Source organism: Arachis stenosperma, chromosome 4 (genome assembly GCF_014773155.1).
Source record: "Arachis stenosperma cultivar V10309 chromosome 4, arast.V10309.gnm1.PFL2, whole genome shotgun sequence".
In the NCBI taxonomy this organism is placed as follows: Eukaryota; Viridiplantae; Streptophyta; class Magnoliopsida; order Fabales; family Fabaceae; genus Arachis; species Arachis stenosperma.
In genome coordinates, this window is record NC_080380.1 from 48,556,770 (window position 1) to 48,570,850 (window position 14,081).

Here is a 14,081-nt window from a genome sequence, read left to right on the forward strand (position 1 = left end):
TTCTAAATCTTCAATTCTTTGTATCATTGACTTAAAAAGACACAAATTAAAAATATTTTTGGATTTTTAATAATCAAAATGCAACAAGAATCAAATAACAATGCATGCAAGACACCAAACTTAGCAGTTTGTGTACTACTGACACTAACAATATGAGAATGCATATGAGACACAAAAAATACTCCAAGTCAATAGAATTCAAAGATTAGAACACAAATATATGCATGGATTCGAAAAATATAACAAAGACATGCATTTGACACCAAACTTAAGATGAGACTCTAGACTCAAACAAGAAATATTTTTGGATTTTTATGGTTTTGTAATTTTTTTTTTTTTGATTTTCGAAAATTTAAGTGAAAACATCAAAATTCTTAATGAGAATTCTAGGAATCAGTGCAATGCTAGTCTAAGACTCGGTCCAGGAATTAGACATGGCTTCACAGCCAGCCAAGCTTTCAAAGAAAGCTTCGGTCCAAAACACTAGACATGACCAAGGTCAGCCAAGCCTTAGCAAATCACTGCTCCAACAGCAAGATTGATACGAAATCAACAAGCTCTTGTGGTGATAAGTTGAAACCTCGGTCCAATCAGATTAGACATGGCTTCTCAGCCAGCCAGATTTCAACAAATCATCATGAAACTCTAGAATTCACCTTCAAGAATTTCGAAAAAAAATACCTAATCTAAGCAACAAGATGAACCGTCAGTTGTCCAGCCTAAACAATCCCGGGCAATAACACCAAAAATTTGATGTTGTTGCCGGATCTTGGCTCTGATGTTACCAAAAGCTTGCTCAAAACATGAACAATCCCGGCAACGGCGCCAAAAACTTGGTGCGCGAAATTGTGAACTATACTTTTTCACAACTCTCATAATCCCTGGTAATGGCTCCAAAAACTTGGTGCGCTCAATACCATGGCATTACACAACTTCGCACAACTAACCAGCAAGTGCACTGGGTCGTCCAAGTAATAAAACCTTACGTGAGTAAGGGTCGATCCCACGGAGATTGTTAGTATTGAAGCAAGCTATGGTCATCTTGTAAATCTTAGTCAGGCAAACTCAGATATATGGTGATGAACGAAAATAACATAGAAGATAAAGATAGTGATACTTATGTATATCATTGGTGTATGAGCTTCAGACAAGTGTATGAAGATGCCTTCCCTTCCGTCTCTGCTTTCCTACAGCCTTCATCCAATCCTTTCTTACTCCTTTCCATGGCAAGCTCGTATAGGGTCTCACTGTTGTCAGCAGCTACCTCCATCCTCTCAGTGAAAGCGATTGCATATGTCCTGTCACGGCATAGCGGAATTCATCTGTCGGTTCTCAATCAGGCGCGGAATAGAATCCAGTGATTCTTTTGCGTTATCACTAACGCCCCGCCCTCAGGGTTTGAAGCACGTCACAGTCATTCAATCATTGAATCCTACTCAGAACACCACAGACAAGGTTAGACCTTCCGGATTCTCTTGAATGCTGCCATCAGTTCTTGCCTATACCACGAAGACTCTGATCTCACGGAATGGCTGGCTCGTTTGTCAGGCGAGCACTCGGTTGTCAGGCGATCAACCATGCATCGTGCAATCAGGAATCCAAGAGATATTCACTAAAGCCTCGAATGCTTGTAGAACAAGAATGGTTGTCAGTCACCTTGTTCATAGGTTGAAGAACGAGTGATATCTTAGATAAAGAACAAGCGGAGTTGAATAGAAGAACAATAGTAATTGCATTAATACTCGAGGTACAGCAGAGCTTCACCCCCTTAATCTATGGTGTGTAGAAACTCCACCGTTGAAAATACATAAGCATAAGGTCCAGGCATGGCCGAATGGCCAGCCTCCCAAAGATCTAAGATAGCATAAAAGTGAAGATGGCTACCAAAGTCTACTAATACAATAGTAAAAGGTCCTATAATAGTAAACTAGTAACCTAAGGTGTACAGAAATGAGTAAATGACATAAAAATCCACTTCCGGGCCCACTTGGTGTGTGCTTGGGCTGAGCAATCAAGGAAATTCGTGTAGAGACCTTTTCTGGAGTTAAACGCCAGCTCCCATGCCAGTTGGGCGTTTAACTCCAACTTTTATTCCTGTTCCGGCGTTTAACGCTGGAATTCCTGAGGCCGGATTGCTTCGCGGGTTTGGGCCATCAAATCTGGACAAAGTATGGACTATTATATATTGCTGGAAAGCCCTGGATGTCTACTTTCCAACGCCGTTGAGAGCGCGCCAATTGGGCTTCTGTAGCTCCAGAAAATCCACTTCGAGTGCAGGGAGGTCAGAATCCAACAGCATCTGCAGTCCTTTTTGGTCTCTGAATCAGATTTTTGCTCAGGTCCCTCAATTTCAGCCAGAAAATACCTGAAATCACAGAAAAACACACAAACTCATAGTAAAGTCCAGAAAAGTGAATTTTAAATAAAAACTAATAAAATGTACTAAAATCTAACTAAAGATATCAAAAACATACTAAAAACAATGCCAAAAAGTATACAAATTATCCGCTCATCACAACACCAAACTTAAATTGTTGCTTGTCCTCAAGCAACTGAAAATCAAATAAGATCAAAAGAAGAGAATATGCAATGAATTCCAAAAACATCTGTGAAGATCAGTATTAATTAGATAAGCGGGGCTTTTAACCTTCTGTCTCTGAACAGTTTTGGCATCTCAATCTATCCCTTGAAATTCAGAATGGTTGGCTTCTTTAGGAACTCAGAGTCCAGATAGTGTTAATGATTCTCCTAGTAAAGTATGATGATTCTTGAACATAGCTATTTATTGAGTCTTGGCTGTGGCCCAAAGCACTCTGTCTTCCAGTATTACCACCGGATACATACATGCCACAGACACATAATTGGGTGAACCTTTTCAGATTGTGACTCAGCTTTGCTAAAGTCCCCAATTGGAGGTGTCCAGGGTTCTTAAGCACACTCTTATTTGCCTTGGATCACAACTTTATTTCTTTTCTTTTTCTTTCTTTTCTTTCTTTTTTTTCGATTTTTTTTTTCGGTTTTTTTCTCTTTTTTTTTTTTTTTTTTTTTTTTTGAATAGCTTTTTCTTGCTTCAAGAATCATTTTATTGATTTTTCAGATCCTCAGTAACATGTCTCCTTTTTCATCATTCTTTCAAGAGCCAACATTCATGAACCACAAATTCAAGATACATATGCACTGTTTACACATACATTCAGAGAGCAAAAATATTGCCACCACATCAAAATAATTAAACTATTATAAAATTCAAAATTCATGCAATTCTTCCTTTTTCAATTAAGCACATTTTTATTCAAGAAAGGTGATGGATTCATAGGACATTCATAACTTTAAGGCATAGACACTAAGACACTAATGATCATAAGACACAAACATGGATAACATAAAGCATAAAATTCGAAAAACAAAGGCATAAAGAACAAGGAAATCAAGGAGTGGGTCCACCTTAGTGATGGCGGCTCTTCCTTGCTTTTGAAGGTCCTATGGAGTGCTTGAGCTCCTCAATGTCTCTTCCTTGTCTTTGTTGCTCCTCCCTCATGATTCTTTGATCTTCTCTAATTTCATGGAGGAGAATGGAGTGTTCTTGATGCTCCACCCTTAGTTGTCCCATGTTGGAACTTAATTCTCCTAGGGAGGTGTTTAGTTGCTCCCAATAGTTTTGTGGAGGAAAGTTCATTCCTTGAGGAATCTCAGGGATCTCATGATGAGTAGGGTCCCTTGTATACTCCATCCTTTTCTTGGTGATGGGCTTGTCCTCATCAATGGAGATGTCACCCTCTATGTCAACTCCAACTGAATAACAGAGGTGACAAATGAGGTGAGGAAAGGCTAATCTTGCCAAAGTGGAGGTCTTGTCCGCCACCTTATAGAGTTCTTGGGCTATAACCTCATGAACTTCTATTTCTTCTCCAATCATGATGCTATGGATCATGATGGCCCGGTCTATGGTAACTTCGGACCGGTTGCTAGTGGGAATGATTGAGCGTTGTATGAACTCTAACCATCCTCTAGCCACGGGTTTGAGGTCATGCCTTCTCAATTGAACCGGCTTTCCTCTTGAATCTTGCTTCCATTGTGCGCCCTCTTCACATATGACTGTGAGGACTTGGTCCAACCTTTGATCAAAGTTGACCCTTCTAGTGAAAGGATGCTCATCTCCTTGCATCATAGGCAAGTTGAACGCCACCCTCACACTCTCCGGACTAAAATCCAAGTATTTCCCCGAACCATAGTAAGATAATTCTTGGATTCGGGTTCACACTTTGGTCATGGTTCTTTGTGATCCATGCATTGGCATAGAACTCTTGAACCATCAAGATTCCAACTTGTTGAATGGGGTTGGTGAGAACTTCCCAACCTCTTCTTTGGATCTCATGGCGGATCTCCGGATATTCACCCTTTTTGAGTAAAAAGGGGACTTCGGGGATCACCTTCTTCAAGGCCACAACTTCATAGAAGTGGTCTTGATGCACCTTTGAGAGGAATCTATCCATCTCCCATGACTCGGAGGTGGAAGATTTTGCCTTCCCTTTCCTCTTTTTAGAGGTTTCTCCGGCCTTGGATGCCATAAATGGTTATGAAAAAGCAACGCTTTTACCACACCAAACTTAAAATGTTTGCTCGTCTCGAGCAAAAGAGGAAAGAAGAGAGTAGAAGAAGAAGAAATGAGGAAGAAGGGAGATGGTAGTGTATTCGGTCAAGGAGGGGGAGAAATGGTGTTTAGGTTGTGTGAAATGAAGGGGTAAAGAGGGGAAGAGGTGTTGAGGTGATTGGTGAATGGGGGAAGAAGAGAGAGAGTGATGGTAGGGTCCTGTGGGGTCCACAGATCCTGTAGTGTCAAGGAAAAGTCATCCTTGCACCAAATGGCATCAAAATCCACGTTTTGACCCATTTCTGGCGTTAAACGCCGGGCTGGTGCCCATTCCTGGCGTTTAACGCCAGGTTGTTGCCCTTTACTGGCGTTTAACGCCAGTCTGGTGCCCTTTTCTGGCGTTAAACGCCCAGAAAGGTGCCAGACTGGGCGTTAAACGCCCAACTGCTAGGCTGACTGGCGTTTGAACGCCAGCAGCATCTTCCTCCAGGGTGTGCTGTTTTTCTTCCTGTTTTCATTTTGTTTTTGCTTTTTCATTGTTTTTGTGACTTCTTATGATCATCAACCTACAAAAAAAAGATAAAATAACAAAAGAAAATAATTAATTATAAAACATTGGGTTGCCTCCCAACAAGCGCTTCTTTAGTGTCATTAGCTTGACAGAGGACTCCCATGGAGCCTCAGAAACACTCAGAACCGTGTTGAAACCTCCCAACACCAAACTTAGAGTTTGAATGTGGGGTTTCAACACCAAACTTAGAGTTTGGTTGTGGCCTCCCAACACCAAACTTAGAGTTGGACTGTGGGGGCTCTGCTTGGCTCTGTTTGAGAGAAGCTCTTCATGCTTCTTCTCCATGATGACAGAGGGATATCCTTGGGCCTTAAACACCATGGATTCTTCATTCACTTGAATGATCAACTCTCCTCTATCAACATCAATCACAGCCTTTGCTGTGGCTAGGAAGGGTCTGCCAAGGATGATGGATTCATCCATGCACTTCCCAGTCTCTAGGACTATGAAATCAGTAGGAATGTAATGGCCTTCAATCTTTACCAAAACATTCTCTACAAGTCCATGGGCTTGTTTTCTTGAGTTGTCTGCCATTTTAGTGAGATTTTTGCAGCTTGCACCTCAAAGATCCCTAATTTCTCCATTACAGAGAGGGGCATGAGGTTTACACTTGACCCTAAGTCACACAAGGCCTTCTTGAAGGTCATGGTGCCTATGGTACAAGGTATAGAAAACTTCCCAGGATCCTGCCTCTTTTGAGGCAGTTTCTGCCTAGACAGGTCATCCAGTTCTTTGGTGAGCAAGGGAGTTCATCTTCCCAAGTCTCATTTCCAAATAACTTGTCATTTAGCTTCATGATTGCTCCAAGGTATTTAGCAACTTGCTCTTCAGTGACATACTCATCCTCTTCAGAGGAAGAATACTCATCAGAGCTCATGAAAGGCAGTAGCAAGTCCAAGGGAATCTCTATGGTCTCAGTCTGAGCCTCAGATTCCCAAGGTTCCTCATTGGGGAACTCATTAGAGGCCAGTGGACGTCCAGTGAGGCCTTCCTCAGTGGCGTTCACTGCTTCTTCTTCCTCCCAGAATTCGGCCATGTTTATGGCTTTGCACTCTCCTTTTGGATTTTCTTCAGTGTTACTTGGGAGAGTGCTTGGAGGAAGTTCAGTAATTTTCTTGCTCAGCTGACCCACTTGTCCTTCCAAATTCCTAATGGAAGATTTAGTTTCAGTCATGAAACTTTGAGTGGTTTTGATCAGATCAGAGACCATGGTTGCTAAGTCAGAATTATTCTGCTTAGAGCTCTCTGTCTGTTGCTGAGAAGATGATGGAAAAGGCTTGCCATTGTTAAACCTGTTTCTTCCACCATTGTTATTGAAACCTTGTTGAGGTCTCTCGTGATTCTTCCATGAAAGATTTGGGTGATTTCTCCATGAAGAATTATAGGTGTTACCATAGGGTTCTCCTAGGTAATTTACCTCTTCCATGGAAGGGTTCTCAGGATCATAAGCTTCTTCCTCAGATGAAGCTTCCTTAGTACTGTTTGGTGCATTTGCATTCCAGACAGACTTTGAGAAATCAAATTGACTTGTTGAGTCAATATTTTATTCTGGGCCAAAATGGCATTCAGAGTGTCAATATCAAGAACTCCTTTCTTCTGACTAGTCCCATTGTTCACAGGATTTCTTTCAGAAGTGTACATGAATTGGTTATTTGCAACCATTTCAATCAGTTCTTGAGCTTCAGTAGGCGTCTTCTTCAGATGAAGAGATCCTCCTGCAGAGCTATCCAAGGACATCTTAGATAGTTCAGAGAGACCATCATAGAAAATACCTATGATGCTCCATTCAGAAAGCATGTCAGAAGGACATTTTCTGATTAATTGTTTGTATCTTTCCCAAGCTTCATAGAGGGATTCTCCATCCTTTTGTCTAAAGGTTTGGACTTCCACTCTAAGCTTACTCCATCTTTGTGGTGGAAAGAATTTTGCCAAGAAGGCATTGACTAGCTTTTCCATGAGTCCAGGCTTTCTTTAGGTTGAGAGTCCAACCATATTCTAGCTCTGTCTCTTACAGCAAAAGGGAATAGCATCAGTCTATAGACTTCAGGGTCAACCCCATTAGTCTTGACTGTGTCACAGATTTGCAAGAATTCAGCTAAAAACTGATGAGGATCTTCCATTGGAAGTCCATGGAACTTGCAATTCTGTTGCATTAGAGAAACTAATTGAGGCTTAAGCTCAAAGTTGTTTGCTCCAATGGCAGGGATAGAGATGCTTCTCCCATAAAAATCAGGAGTAGGTGCAGTAAAGTCACCCAGCACCTTCCTTGCATTGTTTGCATTGTTGTTGTTTTCTGCTGCCATGTTTTCTTCCTTGAAGAATTCGGTCAGGTCCTCTAAAGAGAGTTGTGCTTTGGCTTCTCTTAGCTTTCTCTTCAAAGTCCTTTCAGGTTCAGGATCAGCTTCAACAAGAATGCCTTTGTCCTTGCTCCTGCTCATATGAAAGAGAAGGGAACAAGAAAATGTGGAATCCTCTATGTCACAGTATAGAGATTCCTTTAAGTGTCAGAGGAAAAGAGAAATAGAAAGAAGAAGGAGAAGATAAATTCGAACTTTAGTTAGATAAGGTTCGAATTGTGCATTGAGAAGGAGTGGCACTCCATAAATAGAAGGATGTGGGAAGGAGGGAAGTTTATTTTCGAAAATCAAGTGAAAAATTTTGAAATTATTTTGAAAAACATTAATTAATTTCGAAAATAAAAGTGGAAAAGAAATTAAGTGATTTTTGAAAAAGAATTTGAAATTAGAAATTAAGAAGATTGATTGAAAGTTATTTTGAAAAAGATGTGGTTAAGAAGATATGAAAAAAAAATGTGATTGAGAAGATATGATTTGAAAACTATTTGAAAAGATATGATTTTAAAAACAATTTGAAAAGATATGATTTTAAAAATTGATGACTTGCCTAACAAGAAAAGATATGATTCAAACATTAAAAACCTTTCTCAACAGAAAAGGTAACAAATTTGAGATGTTCAATCAAATCATTAATTGTTAGTAAGTATCTTTTAAAAAGGAAAGAAATTGATTTGAAAACATTTGATTGAAAAGATTTGATTTGAAAAAGATTTGATTTTGAAAAATTTGAAAAAAATTGATTTGAAAACAAAATCTTCTCCCTAGCACCATCCTGGCGTTAAACGCCCAGAATGGTATACATTCTGGCGTTTAACGCCCAAAATGCTACCTCTTTGGGCGTTAAACGCCCAACCAGGTACCCTGGCTGGCGTTTAAACGCCAGTCTGCCTTCTTCACTGGGCATTTTTGAATGCTCAGCTTTTTCTGTATAATTCCTCTGCAGTATGTTCTAAATCTTCAATTCTTTGTATCATTGACTTAAAAAGACACAAATTAAAAATATTTTGGATTTTTAATAATCAAAATGCAACAAGAATCAAATAACAATGCATGCAAGACACCAAACTTAGCAGTTTGTGTACTACTGACACTAACAATATGAGAATGCATATGAGACACAAAAAAATACTTCAAGTCAATAGAATTCAAAGATTAGAACACAAAATATATGCATGGATTCGAAAAATATAACAAAGACATGCATTTGACACCAAACTTAAGATGAGACTCTAGACTCAAAACAAGAAATATTTTTGGATTTTTATGGTTTTGTAATTTTTTTTTTTTGATTTTCGAAAATTTAAGTGAAAACATCAAAATTCTTAATGAGAATTCTAGGAATCAGTGCATGCTAGTCTAAGACTCCGGTCCAGGAATTAGACATGGCTTCACAGCCAGCCAAGCTTTCAAAGAAAGCTTCGGTCCAAAACACTAGACATGACCAAGGTCAGCCAAGCCTTAGCAAATCACTGCTCCAACAGCAAGATTGATACGAAATCAACAAGCTCTTGTGGTGATAAGTTGAAACCTCGGTCCAATCAGATTAGACATGGCTTCTCAGCCAGCCAGATTTCAACAAATCATCATGAAACTCTAGAATTCACCTTCAAGAATTTCGAAAAAAAAAATACCTAATCTAAGCAACAAGATGAACCGTCAGTTGTCCAGCCTAAACAATCCCGGGCAATAACACCAAAAATTTGATGTTGTTGCCGGATCTTGGCTCTGATGTTACCAAAAGCTTGCTCAAAACATGAACAATCCCCGGCAACGGCGCCAAAAACTTGGTGCGCGAAATTGTGAACTATACTTTTTCACAACTCTCATAATCCCTGGTAATGGCTCCAAAAACTTGGTGCGCTCAATACCATGGCATTACACAACTTCGCACAACTAACCAGCAAGTGCACTGGGTCGTCCAAGTAATAAAACCTTACGTGAGTAAGGGTCGATCCCACGGAGATTGTTAGTATTGAAGCAAGCTATGGTCATCTTGTAAATCTTAGTCAGGCAAACTCAGATATATATGGTGATGAACGAAAATAACATAGAAGATAAAGATAGTGATACTTATGTATATCATTGGTGTATGAGCTTCAGACAAGTGTATGAAGATGCCTTCCCTTCCGTCTCTCTGCTTTCCTACAGCCTTCATCCAATCCTTTCTTATTCCTTTCCATGGCAAGCTCGTATAGGGTCTCACTGTTGTCAGCAGCTACCTCCCATCCTCTCAGTGAAAGCGATTGCATATGTCCTGTCACGGCATAGCGGAATTCATCTGTCGGTTCTCAATCAGGCGCGGAATAGAATCCAGTGATTCTTTTGCGTTATCACTAACGCCCCCGCCCTCAGGGTTTGAAGCACGTCACAGTCATTCAATCATTGAATCCTACTCAGAACACCACAGACAAGGTTAGACCTTCCGGATTCTCTTGAATGCTGCCATCAGTTCTTGCCTATACCACGAAGACTCTGATCTCACGGAATGGCTGGCTCGTTTGTCAGGCGAGCACTCGGTTGTCAGGCGATCAACCATGCATCGTGCAATCAGGAATCCAAGAGATATTCACTAAAGCCTCGAATGCTTGTAGAACAAGAATGGTTGTCAGTCACCTTGTTCATAGGTTGAAGAACGAGTGATATCTTAGATAAAGAACAAGCGGAGTTGAATAGAAGAACAATAGTAATTGCATTAATACTCGAGGTACAGCAGAGCTTCACCCCCTTAATCTATGGTGTGTAGAAACTCCACCGTTGAAAATACATAAGCATAAGGTCCAGGCATGGCCGAATGGCCAGCCTCCCAAAGATCTAAGATAGCATAAAAGTGAAGATGGCTACCAAAGTCTACTAATACAATAGTAAAAGGTCCTATTAATAGTAAACTAGTAACCTAAGGTGTACAGAAATGAGTAAATGACATAAAAATCCACTTCCGGGCCCACTTGGTGTGTGCTTGGGCTGAGCAATCAAGGAAATTCGTGTAGAGACCTTTTCTGGAGTTAAACGCCAGCTCCCATGCCAGTTTGGGCGTTTAACTCCAACTTTTATTCCTGTTCCGGCGTTTAACGCTGGAATTCCTGAGGCCGGATTGCTTCGCGGGTTTGGGCCATCAAATCTTGGACAAAGTATGGACTATTATATATTGCTGGAAAGCCCTGGATGTCTACTTTCCAACGCCGTTGAGAGCGCGCCAATTGGGCTTCTGTAGCTCCAGAAAATCCACTTCGAGTGCAGGGAGGTCAGAATCCAACAGCATCTGCAGTCCTTTTTGGTCTCTGAATCAGATTTTTGCTCAGGTCCCTCAATTTCAGCCAGAAAATACCTGAAATCACAGAAAAACACACAAACTCATAGTAAAGTCCAGAAAAGTGAATTTTAAATAAAAACTAATAAAAATGTACTAAAATCTAACTAAAAGATATCAAAAACATACTAAAAACAATGCCAAAAAGTATACAAATTATCCGCTCATCAGAGGCCAGACAGCAAAATTTCAACAGATATCATGCATAATACGATAAAGCTTCAAGAGGTCGCCACAAACCAACCTCGGAAGCTACTTTTGTTTTTCAAAAAAGTTGCAAGGCAGACAACTAGAAGCGTCAAGAAGAACAAATAAAACAAAGTTCAAAAGCCCACAAACCGGGCTATTTACACAAAATATTCAGAAAAAGATCAGCTAAAGATCGGGAGCCTTCTCGGCAGCATCAGTACGAGGAGAAGGAGGACGAGTCTGAAGGGGCACAGCATCTACAGTTCCATCATCCCGATTCAAGATCTGGCAGTCCGAATCAGACGTAACGGGAGGAACCGAGGAGGTCAACACCTTAAGAGAAGGCACTGGAGGAGGATCAGCATCATCATCATTTTGGTCATCAGGGACAATCTTACCATCCCTCACGACATTGTCCAGACTGATGAGAGTCAAGTCGGCATCAGGAGCGACAACCCGGAACTGCTCTATCAGTTTCTCGGAGGCGGCAGTCACGCTGCCCACAAGATGACCCTGAAGTTCACCATAATTAACCCGAGCAGTCTCCAAATCATCCCGGAGATGCATCAACTCCCTGTAAGCTGAGACATAGCTATCCTTATGCTTCAGCACCATGTCCTCAGCCAGCTTCAAAGAAGCAGCAAGGGCAATAGAGCTGGCCTTCTCACCCTCCAGCTCCTTCCCCACCTTTGCCAACTTCACCTCCAACTCCTCCTTCAGACCCTTGATCCGATCAAATTCTGACTTGGCCTCCTCCATAAAAGATTTGGTGGCATGAATCGGAATCCCCTGAACTGTTCGGAAAATAGCCGCACCCATATGAGCCATCTTCACACTATTTTTAGTGATAAAATCCAAATGCCGAAGAAGAGACACGTCGTCCATGGAAAGCCCACCATAGGGGGCAATTTGCTGGTCAACAAACTCGATGGCATCAAAGTCCGGGGCATCCAAGTTAAAAGGCTCGGACGTTTTTTGCTTTTTCAAAGGTGGGACACCAGAAGCAGCAGCAGAAGTCTGAGGAGGATCGACCTGATGAAATTGAGGAGTAGGAATTACTTTCCTCGGCCCAAGGGAACTCGGCACAGGAGGATTCACGGGGACCTGTGAAGATCCTTTGCCGGCCACCTTGGCCGAGATGTTCAGAGCAGCAGTTGCCTTCTTTGCCCTTTTGAAGGCCTTCATAGAGTCGTTGTTCTTCGACATCTCTACAAACACAAAAACAGCCACGACAAAGAGTTACAAAAGAGGAAGAAAAAGGAAATAAGTATAGAAACAAGTCAGACAAATAGACAAACAAATACCCAAAGCAGTCCGAACCAAGGACGGATTAGTCAAAAATTTTTTTGTATCAAGATGAGGTGGTTTCCCCCAGAGATCCTCAAGAACAACTACAAAAGCGCGTTCGACATCATCAAGCATCTCCCAAGTATAGCGAGACACTCTTACATCCTTCTGCCACTCTAGAGGGAAGGAGGGCTCGTCATTTTCATCAAAAAAAAAGGGGCGGGTCCCCTCAACAGCTCGAACTCTAAAGAAGTAGTTCTTGAAGTCCTTAAAGGACTCATTATACATCGTAAACACTTTATGGCCCTGGGCAGACCGGAAAGAAACCCAAGAAGCTTTCTTTTTTGAAGAACCGCCAGGCTTGGTAGAAACAAACAAGTAAAGAAACAGAGTTTGGGAAGGTGTTACATCTAGTTCACGGCAGAGAAGTTGAAAAATTTTAATAAAACCCCAGGAATTGGGGTGAAGCTGGGATGGAGCTATATTACACGACCACAACAGGTCGGTTTCAAAAGCAGTAAAAGGAAAAGTAACATTCAACTGGCTGAAAAATTATTCATAGGCATAGAAGAAGGGATGCTCCCTCTCAATGGAAGTCGGAAAGCAAACCCTCTCATCAGAATCAGGAGCAACAAGCTCGTAATCCCCCTCGCGAGCATTGTTACCACAAATCCTATGACGCTTCCTCAGCTCTGTCCAAAATTCAGCATCCACAACGAAAACACACAACAAAATAAGGGAGTCCAGCCAATCGGACATCCCCTCGGGAACTCTGGAAGACATCTCTACAATGTTATTGCGAGAAGACATGAGGCCAACTAAATCCTACAAGTAAGAAAAAAAAAGATAGGGGTTACTACAAATATCTCAGATAGGGAGAAAACAACTCGGTCAATACTTCTCAGATGATGAAACCACGAAAAGGAAAACCCCAAGACTCAAACCAAAGTCCTGGGGCATCCTTTGGAGGCAGCAATAAAGCAAGGTTTCCAGAAATACTCTACAGATCACATCCCAAGCATTTCTCAAAAAGGATTCAAAACAACAAGCGCTTTTTATCAAAGAAAAAACACAGCAAATCATTACAAAGCCTACCAAACAAAAACATTCCCAAAGCAACAAAGCATGGGACCATTAAAGATGCAACCTTTTTGAAAAAGATCAAACAGGAAGCAATCTCCAAAAGTAAGAAATAGATACAGATCTTCTACCAGTATCAAAAGCAACCAGAAAGCAATAGTAAAACCCCAGAAAGTCTCAACAGAAATTCCAAGAAAAACCACAAGAAGGAAGATAAGAAAAGCATATCACAGCAACAAGTAAAAGATCGCAAAAAGATCCAAACTTTCAAACATGCAAAATCAGAACATTCACCAAAATTAAAGACGAAGCTACGGAAAAAACAAGAAAAGCTAGTACCAACCTGGAAAAGAGCAGCAAGCTTCAAAGAGGGAAGACGAAATCTGGAAATGCCTTCTCACAAAGAATGCGAACAAGAGTAAATGTCGCAGGAACCAATGCAAGATCCCAAGCGCCAGAGAACACCAAATGACACCGCAACGAAAGGAAAGCAGAAGTGCAAAAACAGAAAGTGGAGAGAACTGAGAAAAGAAGTTACGAAAGAGCAAAGGAGAGAAACCATTTTCAGGTTTTTTCAAAATCCAAAGTAAAAAAGCTTGGGAGAAACAGGGCAATTAATGCTCAAAATTAAAAGCATTAAACCCTCGCACGTTCCCAAAAAAGCGCCGGTGCAAAGGCACGCGTCTTCTAGTGGAAAAC

At 41.1% G+C, this 14,081-nt stretch overlaps 1 non-coding gene across 1 annotated transcript; it reads left to right on the plus strand.

Annotated features, from left to right (window-relative positions):
- The first annotated feature begins 6,953 nt into the window (after positions 1-6,953).
- Positions 6,954-7,061, plus strand: LOC130978588 (small nucleolar RNA R71). Its single transcript, XR_009086210.1, has one exon. It is a non-coding gene; the product is annotated as a small nucleolar RNA R71 (small nucleolar RNA).
- Positions 7,062-14,081: the final 7,020 nt, after the last annotated feature.